We start from the raw sequence: 13,420 nt of genomic DNA, 5'->3' as shown, positions 1-13,420 counted from the left end.
CCCATACAGTCCAGGCTATACCCCGCGGCGCTGCGCTACAGACCCCCGACTCTATTTACGGGTGAGCACGACGCACGACCAGCCCCGAGGAACAGTACCTGGACCAGCGGGCCATGGTACCCTGCCAGTACCGGCCCACAGCGAGGCGCAAGAGGGGACTCGCCCAGGAGGTCTCTCCCCCAACGCTCGCCGATGTATTCGCCATCCACGGCGTCATACAACGCCACGCCATCAATCCCAGACTTCGCCTATGAGAGTCGAGCACAGTACACGGAGCTCCGGATGTGCTTAGAGACAATGCTGGCGGATGTCATTGATGAACGCCACAAGTATGCAATATTATTGAAGCACCTGAAAGTACAGCGAGCACACAATATAGCGCTAGCCTATGCTACCTCCTCGACCCCATACACAGCGGCCCTTGCAGCGCTGGATCAAAGATATGGACGTATATGGGATTACGTAATCCAGGAGATAAGGCATATTGACCGCCTACCCCCAGCCACAGACAATCGCTCACTAGATGACCTGTCAATCAAAGTGCAGTCCCTGGTGGGGATGCTGGGAGCTCAACGGGAGAAGGGCAGGCATGAGCTGTACGCCAACTCTAACGTTGAGAGGATTTTGGAGAAGCTGCCACCCGCAAGACAGGAGCGCTTTCGGCGGCAGAGGGACTACCGAGATCCCGACGGCCCGAGCCATCCCTCCTTGACCTGGCCGACTTCCTGGCGAGAGAGGTCAGCAGCTTACGACTGGACACCTTCGGGCGGAGCACGCCAAGCTCCAGAGAGGGACCCAGGAGAATAAATGATGGAAGAAGATCGGTGACTGTCATGCACCAATCAGAGTCAGTACCGAGCAGTAAGAGTCACAGCACCCCCTCGAGGAAGGAGAAGTGGAAGATAGCGTGTCCCTACTGTGAGAAAGAACACTGGCTGTCACAATGTGACACATTCACAAAGATGAATGCAGAAGAAGTGAGCCAATGGATAAAGTCCAACCGGCGCTGTTATCGATGTGCGCGGCCCCACATGGCAGCCGAATGCCGCCTAAAGAAAAGGTGCAGCCGGTGCGATGGAGCCCATCTAGATATACTACACGATAGTAACGGAAGACGGCCTACACCTGCACCACGGAGCGGCACCAAGGCAAGTGTCATGTACATTGACCCCGCCAGCAGCAACGGAGCTCAAGTGCTCTTAAAGGTAGTCCGTGTGACATTGAGCTACCAGGATAAAGTCATGGACACTTACGCCGTCCTTGATGACGGGTCAGAGAAGACCCTTCTGCTCGCCTCCGCTGCGACTCAACTGGGACTGCGGGGGAGCAAGAACGAAATGACGATTCGGACAATAAGAAGAGATTTGAAGACGATAAAGGGCGAGAATGTCTCCTTCACTATCGCAGCCAACGGGCAGCCAGAGCGACAGTACAAGATCACAAATGCTTTCACCAGCCAAGAAATAGGACTCTCGCAGTACACCTACCCTGTCACCAAGTTGATGGATAAATATGTACACCTGCGCCAATTACCTATCCCGCTCATAAACGGCGCTACCCCGACCCTGTTGATAGGCTCCGACCATGCAGAACTCATAGTCCCGATTGACCGGGTCCATACCGGTCCCCGAGGCTGTCCTGCAGCCGTCGAGACCCGCTTAGGATGGACATTACAAGGCCCCCTCGCTAAATCTCTCAACCGAACCGCAGCCACTAGCTGCTTCCACTCCCGAACGACAGAAGAAGACACCACTCTCCTGCAGCATGTCGAGAGGCTATGGACCCTAGAGACAATGCCCTTTAAGAACGAAAAGAAAGACATTCGCTCTAAAGAAGACATTTACGCCATCCACCTACTCGAGCAGGGGACAAAGAGAGTCACAGTCGGCGGAGTGATGAGATACGCAACTCCACTCCTGAGGAGAGAGGGAATGCCCCCCTTTCACGCAAAGAAAGACGCCACGGAGCGCTATCTACTGAACACAGAGCGGCGCCTAGCCAAAGACCCCGCTCAACAGAGTGTGTACCGAGCTGAGATTGAGAAGCTAATCACAGCGGGACACGTAACAAAGATTGACATTAAAGAGGCCGATCAGACGACCGAATCATGGTACGTGCCGCATCACAAGGTCCATCACAATGGCAAGGATCGCATTGTGTTTAACTGCAGCTACCAGATCGGATCCCAAAATCTGAATAAAGAGCTCTTGCCCGGCCCCACACTCGGCCCCTCCCTACTAGGCGTGCTACTGCGCTTCCGCCAGGACAAGGTGGCTATAAGCGGGGATATCAAAGGGATGTTCTTGCAAGTGAGACTAGTAGAGGAGGACAAGCCTCTGCTACGGTTCCTATGGAGAGAGAAGATCGGAGATGAGAACCCATCCATCTACCAGTGGGAAGTACTCCCCTTCGGAACGACATGCAGCCCGTGCTGTGCTACATTTGCACTACAGAAACACGTCACAGAGGACCCAGCAGCAGATGAAGAGGTCCAACACAGTGTGAAGAACAGTTTCTACGTAGACAACTGTCTACAAAGCGTCTCGACTCAAGAAGAAGCCGAGGCTCTCCTAATCAAGTTACGCGCCTCCCTAATCAAAGGAGGCTTTGATCTCAGGCAGTGGGCCAGCAGTGACCCGCACGTATTGCGCAGCCTCTCCTCCGCAGACAAGGCTGCCAGCAGCGAGACCTGGATGGCGACAATCCCAGGAGAAGCCCAAGAAATGACACTAGGATTAGTCTGGCGCTTCAAAACAGACTCGCTCCACTATAGACACAAACCCTTGGCTCCAGAGCAAGGAAGGTCGGCGGCGATACCGACCACCAGACGGAGTGTGTACAGAACACTCGCCAGACAATATGACCCGCTGGGATGTATTCTACCTTACACCACCAGGGCAAAGATGATTGTACGAGCACTATGGGACAAGGACCAGGGCTGGGACGACCCAATACCCGCACACCTTGCCTCAACATGGAGAGAGTGGGAGACGGAACACCGTTCACTCCCAGGTGTCAACATACGCCGCAGCTACTTCCCATCCACAGTGAGGCCAGAGACATGCGAGATTGAGCTACACGTCTTCAGCGATGCCTCCGAAGTAGCCTACGGATCGGTTGCTTATTTGCGTGCCCAAGAGATGGGAGGAGAGATACACACTGCTTTCATACTGGCCCGCTCAAGAATAGCCCCACGTAAGCAACAATCTATCCCACGTCTAGAGCTCTGCGCAGCCCTCGCAGGAGCGCATCTAGCCACGTTAATCCAACGTGAACTCACCATTCCGGTGCATAGAACAATCTTGTGGTCAGATTCCACGACAGTACTCACATGGATTAAGTCTGATTCATGCAGATACAAAGTCTTCGTGGGAGTCAGAGTCACCGAGATTCAGGAACTAACAGAAGAAGCAAGCTGGAGATATGTGGATACCAAACACAACCCAGCTGACGTCATCACCCGGGGAATGTCCCTGGATGACCTAACCCGTCACATCTACAGTGACGGACCAGCATTCCTCCAGCTCCCGGAAGGAGATTGGCCTACGCCCACCCGAGGGAAGCAAGTAGAGAGGAGGCTGAGAACAAGAAGCCTATGTTCTGTGGACTGAGCACTGTCGCCTCCACAGACCCGAACATAGATGACTGCATTACCCTAGAGAGTGCGCAACAAAGGACATTCCTGCGGCACCACCCAGAGATTCAGTCCACCACTGACATGTCAGCAGCTGACTACGAAGAAGCAGAACTTCTTCTACTACAACGAGCCCAGAGAGACTCGTTCCCCGATGAGCTAGACTGTCTACAGGGAGGAAACCCCGTCCCATCAGACAGCAGACTGATTCACCTGGCACCAGAGAGTGACGCACATAATCTCATCAGAGTGGGTGGTCGCCTGCGGAGAGCCCCCGATCTACCAGATGACATTAAGCACCCGATCGTCTTGAACAGCCGACACAAGGTCACAGAGCTGATCATAAAGAAATACGACGAGGATGTGCACCACGCAGGAGCAGAGAGAGTCTTCGCGGAGATCAGACGTCGTTATTGGATATTACAAGGGAGAGAAGCAGTACGGCGCTTCCAGCGAACCTGTCTAGACTGCCGTAAGTGGCGCGCGCAGCCCAGCATACCACGGATGGCTGACCTACCCCCCTGTCGCCTCCGAATCGGCGACAAGCCATTCCACTCCACAGGCATGGACTGTTTTGGCCCGTTGTATATAAAAAGAGGAAGAGGCACCGAGAAGCGGTGGGGTATTGTATTCAAATGCATGACCACCAGAGCGATACATATCGAGCTCCTTCCGACCATGAGCACAGACTCATTCCTTATGGCCTTCCGGAGATTCATATCACGGAAAGGACAACCGTCTACATTGTTGTCTGATCACGGGACCAACTTCAAAGGCGGAGAAAGAGAGCTGAGAGAGAGCTTCCAAGCTATGGGCCCAGAACTTAAGACCCACCTCGCTCCAGCCCAAGTTGACTTCCAGTTTAATCCCCCGAACGCACCCCACTTCGGTGGAACCTGGGAACAAGAAGTACGTTCTATAAAGACAGCCCTGTATGCCGTACTCGGAGCCCAGACTGTGGCAGAGGAAGTCCTAATGACAGTCCTCACGGAGATCGAGGGAGTATTGAACTCCAAACCCCTCGGTTACGTCTCCAGTGACGTAGCAGATGTCGACCCAGTCACCCCCAACACACTCCTAATGGGGCGGCTGGACCCCGCGCTACCCCAGACAATGTACAGGCCCGAAGAAGCGAACGGCCGAAGAATGTGGAGGTACAGCCAAGTACTAGCTGACAAGTTTTGGAGCAGCTTCCTACTTCACTACCTACCGTCTCTACAGACCCGCCAGAAGTGGGTAAAAGAGAGAGACAATTTGACAGAAGGAACAGTCGTCATGATAGTTGACCAGTCACTCCCCAGAGCTATGTGGCCGGCTGGCCGCGTAAGCAAAGTGATCACCGGTGCCGATGGCAAGGTCCGAGCAGCTGAAGTACTCGTCCAAGGGCGCACCTACACACGGCCCGTGGCGAGGCTCATAGAACTGCCCCGACTCCCAGATACTATCGATGATGACCATGACCCTATGACTTTGTGAGTTGACTGACCTTACAGCGGACCTTGAGTGGAAGACAGTGCGGTTAATCTGTCTCTGCTTAGCTAATTAGGTGGGACTAATTAGGGGGCGGCTGTTGTGAAGGATCAGATTAAACCGAATATGTATATTTATTTATATATATTTAATTGTATTTGTATATCGTTTGATATCCCCTGTATATTCCTTGTACAATATGCACTGAATATCCCCGTTTCTACTAAACAGCCCATAATAGTTTCATTCTACCATTGGACTAGAACCTGGCGCCAGGTTGCCATACCCCTAGGTTCAAGTTCAATCGTGCCGCCTAACATGTCGAGGCAGCCCCCGGTTCCGCGCAGTAATATGCCGGGCGAAATACGTGTGGTACTATTTGTTCATAGCGCATATATATATGACGCTCGTAAAGTAGAACTTCCTTTTAGTCCAGTTCTTTACCCTCCAACAGAGTGACAGACTCAAAAGCCTCCCCACGAAGCACGTGCGGTGTAGTAGGGCCTACTTGGCCCAGAATAGGCATTGAGATATCGTGTAGATTAATAGTGGTCATAGTTTGGCACCATACCGTCGAGTTGGACGTATTCTATTAAGCTGATAATAGTCTATTTATGTATGGTGCATCGTTCGGTTCGAGTTCTACAGTTATCAGTACCCCCATCGTTCCTGACGTTATCTGGACGCTTATCCAGGCTGGTCAGACCCCTAGTGGTGATTGCATCCGAGGAGCTCCGGGTCAAGAGCGACTGGACCTGTATATTGGATTACTCTACCCGACGACGGCGAGCCTTCCACGGCTCTTGGATTATGCTTTATGTGCTTTGATTATTCCATGGATAAAGGCCAACACTGTCGAGTGTTGGAATTACCCCCCGGAGAGGACTACAGGTGAGGCGGCACTCTACACGTGAGGTCGCACCACGTCTCTCCGTTGTGGACCGGCAGATACCGTTCCACAGAGGGTCCAGCTGTGTTCGTCTACGGCCCGAGGTTCTGTGGGCACTGGGTCTAAGACTTTGGATTCTCCCAAGACACCGTCGGCCAGATGGGATACCGCCAGCGACTTCTCTAACCCCCCCCTCCTACTGTCTTACAACCAGCGGGACCCCCCCCCCCCCCTTAGTGTATCCAGCTATAATTATTTAAGTACTATCGCTATCGTTTCCTAAATATTCCAGGTTGTATGCTTGCTCCCTGCGCAACCAGAGATTGGACATTCAATGTTGATTTGCCTACGAATACTCATTTGCCATAAAAGTGCATACTTAACATTTCAAATCATAAATGTAATTGAGTGAATATTGTGTACACCCTTTGCTGTATTAAATATTCGATTTGGTCCATTTGTGTTGGTTCGTTTCATCAGGTGGGAAAGTGTTCATCATACTTATATCTTGTACTGGGTGGCCAGAAGTTAAAGTACATGAGGTAGTGGTATTAAATATCATATCTAACAATACAGTCAGGGAATTGTACCCCTCAGCTACAGATATTATATAAAACTTGTGATTTGGATTTTTGTTTTTGTTATTAGTACAACGCGTAACACAGCAGCTCTTTGGCATTGTGATGCACTGAAGAAAATATGCTTGATTGTCTTTAATTTGCCGCTTTTCCGATCCGTTTCTGCACCAAATGAAGCGTACACAATGTACCAGGCGGTGCATTTTTCCCCCACGCCGTAGTTGCGTAGCAACAACAGACAGGAAGTTAACTTCAAGAATGTCACCATTACACACACATACACACTACAGATTGTCTTACACGTAAGCCATATCTTGTTTATGTTTATGTTGTATGTCATGTATGTCATGTATGTCTTAAATGTCATGATTAGATTAGTTTAGATGTAGATAGATAGACGGAGATCTTTATTGATAATGAAACAACATTATTGACTATCCTGTGGACCATGCTGAGTTTGATTTGAGTTCATCTCTCATCTACTCTGAGCCACTTGAGGCTGTCGAAATGAGACTTGTAGGTGAGTCCTGGGATGTAACTGTAAAATGAGTCTAACTAATTTATTTTGTGCGGTCTGCAGCCTATTCTTCAGTGACACTGATGCTGGTGTACCAGGAGGAACATGCATAGTCATGATTAGATTAGATTATTATATCTGTATATCTGTATGTTGTGTATGTCATAAATGTCATTATGAATTGAAAATGGGGGACCCTGATGTAAACAAGACGAAAGTCTTTGTCTGGTCTGCATCTCCTTAACAATTGTGTGTATTGAGCTGTACTGTACTGTACCCATTCTACAATCTGTTAATAAAAATGTTCAATCAATCAATTCACCTAATGTTAGTGTACAGGGACTGCAGATGAAAATGAGCTCATAGCTATATCTGGTACAATGCATTGTACATTGTCCCTTCAGTGGCACTGTTTTTGCACTTTTTGATTTTAGTCTGTGGTGGTGATTAGCTGTTAAAGTGAAGCTTCTTATGAGTGTTGTTGTTTTCATTTATTCTATACTAATTTCAATTCTATTTATGTCTTAGGTTTTGCACTCTCAGCGGCTAAGGGAAGATCCACTCGAGCCATGGGTTATCCTCCATTCAAGTGGCAAAGTGGAGACTGCCCATTGCACATGCATGGCTGGCGTGGCAGAATCTTGCACACATGTAGCAGGTCTACTGTTTAAGATTGAAGCTGCAGTGAGGATACAGGGATCTAAGACGTGCACTGATGTTGCAGCCTACTGGATGTTGCCTGCTAATTCGGGTTGAAGCGGCAGCAACCCACAACATCGACTACTCTTCTGCTGCTGCAAAGAAGAAGGGGTTTGACAAGCTCATCAGTGGAGAGGGAGGAGGGACCCGTGTCGGCGGCACATGTCCAAAAGCGGACGACCCCACACATACGGACATGTCACTCTTTTTAAAGGCTCTGCACACTGCCAAGGCTGTTTACAACATCGGATCGGAAGAGTACCATTGGCACTATGCAGACCCTGTGAAGCCATGTATAGTGCCGAAGTCCCTACAGCTCCTTCGTGACCAGGGAAAGGATGGCTGTGAGCTGTCCGTCCTTCACCAGTACTGTGAGGGCCTCAGGCATGCAGTAGCAGTATCTGAGACTCAGGCAGCAGCAGTGGAAAAAAAGACGAGGCATCAATACAAATCCTACTGCTGGTATACATTCAGAGCTGGAAGAATCACAGCTTTGAAGATCCATGACGTGGTGTCCACCAGTGTCGCCAAGCCAGCCATCTCTACTGTGAATGCTGTGTGCTACCCAAAGAAAACAAAACTTGAGAAAATTCCGGAGGCCATGAAATGACACAAATACTACAGGCAAACACAAACTCAGATCTTTGTGACTATGTCAAACTTTTGTGACTTTGTTGTGTGGATGACGAAAGACTGTGTGGTGGTGTGACTTCTGGACGACACTACTAGCAAAGGCACAGGATTTTTTTTATAAAGTCGCACTGCCTGAGCTTGTAGCTTGTCACTACACCCGAGGAGTCTCCAAAGATCCACCTGTACTGCCAAATCCACCTGCTGCTAAGCCTAAGCGTAAGCTTTCAGCAGAGGTACAGCAGTCTGCCACAAAAGACAGCTGGTGTGTGCGCGGAGGGCCTGAAGAACAAGATGACATGGTGGCCTGTGATGGTGAGAACTGCAACATTGTGTGGCACCACCTTACGTGTGTGGGACTTACTCACAGTCGTGCCTCAAGTGAGCCGTGGCTCTGTAGCCAAAAGAATTAATGAAGAGTAATAAACTCAAATCTCAATTGCTTCCTTGTGGAACACCACAGCTCACTGTGAGGGGGGGATAGAGTACCGTTTACCTCTACCATCTGTTCTCTCCCCTCCAGGTAGGATTGCATCCAGCTCACTGATAAGCTATCAAAACCAATTGCTTTTAGCTTGTCAATCCGAATGGAGTGATTGACAGTGTCGAAGGCCTTTTGTAGGTCCAGCATGACCATGCCGCAGTATTTGCCCGCGTCCACCTCTTGTTTGATGTGGTCGTTCAAATAGAGGAGGCATGTGTCAGTGGAGTGGGACGTTCTGAAGCCAGACTGGAATTCGTAGATTAGATTTTTTTCCGCCAGGTACTTTTCGACCTGTTCGAAGACTATTTTCTCCATGACTTTCGAGATGGAGGTAAGAATAGAAACAGGGCGGTAGTTGCCTGGGTCTAATTTGCTGCCCTTTTTGTGCAGAGGGGTCACTCTCGCAATTTTGAAGTCCTTGGGGACGTGTCCCTGTTTTATAGAGAGGTTTATTATGTGAGTGATGACTGGGGTGATGGCGGTTGCTGAGTCTCTGAGGAATTTGGAGGGGATGTTGTCATGGCCAGTGGCCTTGTTAGGTTGGAGGGCGCTCAATTTTTTTAGTACCTCATCGGTTGTTACCATTTCAAGTTTGAAGTCGTCTTTGTGGACCCCTAGGTTTTTGTAGTATGCTACTATGTGTTCTACCCCATAATGCCCTGAGTGGGAGGGTAGTTTGTTTACCAGTGTTGTGGCTATGTTTGTGAAGAAGATGTTTAAGTAATTGGCTACATCCAGCTTGTCTGTGATGAGCGTGTTGTCCGTCTTTATGTTTATGTTTGAGAATCTGGTTTTAAGTTTTACTGCAGCGTAGTTGATTGAGTAATTTCCAAAGTTCGCGGGGTTTGTTTTTGTTTTCCTCAGTTTTGTCGTTGATAATTTCTTTTTGCGGTTTTGATCATGGTGTTTACGTCATTTCTTAGTCTGTTTCTTTGAATTTTTTGTTCAACCACGTGGGCTTGGAGTTCACTGTTTGAGCTTTTGGAAAGCTTTGTCTGACTTTTATGAAGTTCAGAGCATTTTTTGTCTCTGGTTTTCATAGCGGCCAGTATTACAGTGTGCATCCATGGCTCAGTGCGATTTTTAACCCTGGTGGTTCTTATGGGTGCCATGTTGTTGAGTATTGCTGTGAATTTTGTTTTGAATCCAAGCCATGTTTCTTCAACCTGTGTACCACTGAGTTCATCTGACCAGTCCAAGCTCCCCAGTTCTAGGTTAAAGGCCTCTCTAGGGTAAGTTTTGAGGTCTCTAGATGTGACTGTTTTGTGACAGCCGGCCTTCTGTTTTAGCTTTTTGCGGGTACAGCAAATCATATAATGATCACTTAACCCACTTAACATCCAATATCCAACCTTGAACCTAGCTTTTAGCTAGAGATAACCTCAGAGACGTCTGAACCAAACCTAATGTGTTGATCCAATCAATCTAGGACTTGATATCGAACTAACCCTCCCGAAAGGAGAGGTTACTGAAATAACCTAAAAGGGATACTTCAACAACTAGTACTTTACGTCTGTATGTCTGTATGTCTAGCTAGCGCGCTTTTAATGAATAAACCGGGCATTGTTATAACTCTGTCTCTGGTCTACTATTCTTTTAATTGTGCATATCACTCCTCTCCTCATTCGAACCTAGAACTGTGCCCGTGGCGAACAGCCGTTACTGTTAGTGACATAAGTGCTACATATATATTATTGTTGTTGGCCTCTGTGCCTATTTACCACTATTGTGTGGGATTATACTTATAATGTTGGCCTCTGTGCCTAATTGCCACTGTTCCATTTAAGTGGAACTATATATACTGAACTGGACAATGTTTTATCAGCTGAGTTAAATATGGTGTTTGATTGGATAAAACGGAATAAGTTGGTACTAAACATCTCAAAAACCAAATCAATTATCTTGGGTTCGAGTCATAAATTGTCATCAATACCAAAAATGAGTTTGAACGTGTCTGATGAACCCATAGAACAGGTAAATAAAGTAAAATTACTGGGCATAATAATTGATACCATAGTGAAGAAGATGGGGAGTGGTATCTCCATGGTGAGGAAATGTCTTTCTTATGTCCCTACATATATTGTGGGACAGGTGGCGAAATCTTTCATTTTATGTCACCTAGATTATTGTGCACCAGTATGGTCCTCTGCATCCAAAGGTCAACTAAAGAAATTGCAAACTGCCCAGAACAGAGCTGCAAGGTTAGTTTTACATTGTTCCATGAGAACAAACACCATCACTATGCACCGGCAACTCTCATGGTTAACGGTAGAGAATAGGCTGGTTTTCAACACAGTTAAATTTTTCAGGAACACTGTCTTTTCGTCTCAACCTGTTTTCTTATACAAACAAATTGTCAGATGCAGTCAGGTTCATTCTTATTTTACTAGGTCAGCTGATGATGGACAGATTATGTTACCACGTCCAAAATCAAATGCTTTAAAGAGGACTGTTGTTTATCGTGCCATCAATCATTGGAATAACTGCCCACTGAACATAAGTAAATTGAATAGTAAAGTGTCTTTCAAATACCACCTGAGAATGCACTACTTAAATATGTGAGCTAAATATTCTGATGTTGATAATGATGTCTACAATGTTTTACTGTTTTTAAACAATGTTACAATGTTTTTAGATAATGATGTCTACAATGTTTTACTGTTTTTAGATTATCATTGTTAATTGTGATTGTCATATGTATCTTATGTTGTTATGTTTTGTGTTTTGTGTTGTCTTTCTATGTGGACCCCAGGAAGACTAGCTCGCCACTTAGGTGACAGCTAATGGGGATCCTTTTTAAACAATAAACAATTGTGTTGGCCTTAGTGCTGGGTGATTCCCAGTGCCAACCTGGTTGGCTGGTATCTGTAGACACAGTCCATACTAGCGTTTATTATTAGATTTACCCTGTTTGTTCTCCCTTACCCTTTTACCCTGTTGTGTGTGTGTTGTGGGTTTAAATCCCCACTATAAATAAATATCATTTATCCTTTGGAAGACAGTGGGTTTCAAGCCCCGCTACAATAAATATCATTTACCATTTGAAAAACACCTTTGTTTATTACTTGCCTACCGGGACCTGTGCTAAGGCATCTGACTGGATGGGCTGGTTTTCATGTACAGCCCGCTCCAGGTATATTTATATGGTTATCAAACCTTTTTTACATGTACATGACAACAGGTGATATATGTATGTCTATCAGGTGGAAGGGGGAGTCTATTTTAAGTAGTCCAAAGTCCTTGGGGGGGGGGGGGCAGTCCGGCCTCCACCAGACCTAGGAGTTCAGCAGTCTGATCAAGTCTGAGGTTGGCACGAAGCTACCTAAGCCCCTTCTGTTCAATGATGGAGCTCTCTATCAACGGCCTGAGGGCATTCGTTTGTAATGGGTGTGAAGGGTGTGTGTGTTGTCCTCAACTATTTGGGAGGCCTTTTTAACTGTCCGTTTCTTGTGGATGCTGCTGAGTGGCTCCTGGTCCTTCCCAATGATCTTGCCGCTGATCTTAACGACCCTGTCGAGAGGTTTCCGGTTGATGGCACGCATTGCTCCAAACCATGATGTGATGTTGAAGGACATTATCGATTCCACAAAGGAGTTGTAGAACGCCTGCAGGATTGATGGTCGGACCTGACGCTTCCTCATCTTCCTGAGGAAGAACAGTCGCTGTTGGCACTTAGAGTGGATGTTATCTGCGTTGATCTTGAAGGTGAGCTTATGGTCGATGGTGGTGCCAAGATATTTGTACTCCTCAACGCGCTCTATTTTCTGGCCATTTATCTCCAGAGCCGGGGGAGTTGTGGGGTCACGCCTGAAGTCCACCAGCAGTTCCTTCGTTTTGCTGGGGTTTAGGTCCAGGAAGTTGTTTTTACACCACTCTGCGAACCTGTTCATTTCTCCAATGATGCGGTCATTGGAGTTGGTGGTGGCAACAATGACTGTGTCATCAGAGTATTTGATGAAGAGCATCTCAAGGTTCTGAGCTGCTACAGTCGTCTGTATACAGGGTGAACAGGACTGGTGAGATGACAGATCCCTGTGGTGCCCTGGTGGATACCGTTCTGTTGGAGCTGTAGTTGCCGTTGAATCTAACAGTCTAGTGTCTATTTGTGAGGAAGGAGAGAATGAGCAGTATGAGGTGGGGGTTGACATTCATCCGGAAGAGTTTCTGTCCCATCAGATGAGGTTGCACGGTGTTGAATGCACTTGAGAAGTCCTCGAATACCATCCTGACAAAGGACTTGGGCTTCTCCAGCTGTGTGTAGGTGTGATGCAGCAGGGTTATCATTGCATCGTCCACACCTCTGACGTTAGCTAACCAATGCATATCATGCTGCACAGATCTTTCATGGCTTAATTTAATTATAAAATATATAATTTCATTGTTAATGTAGCAAATACTGTTACAGGATTTATTCCTGTGTATTTTTTATTTGATTTCTGGGAGATTTAGGGGGCCATCCCTTTAAGACGCCGGTTGTGAAGATAGTACGACGGTTGAAGTTCAGTCCAAGTTCACTCAT

The sequence above is a fragment of the Notolepis coatsorum genome (assembly GCF_963971535.1).
Source record: "Notolepis coatsorum genome assembly, chromosome: 9".
Lineage (NCBI taxonomy): Eukaryota > Metazoa > Chordata > Actinopteri > Aulopiformes > Paralepididae > Notolepis > Notolepis coatsorum.
Note: the sequence above shows the minus strand (reverse complement) of the source record.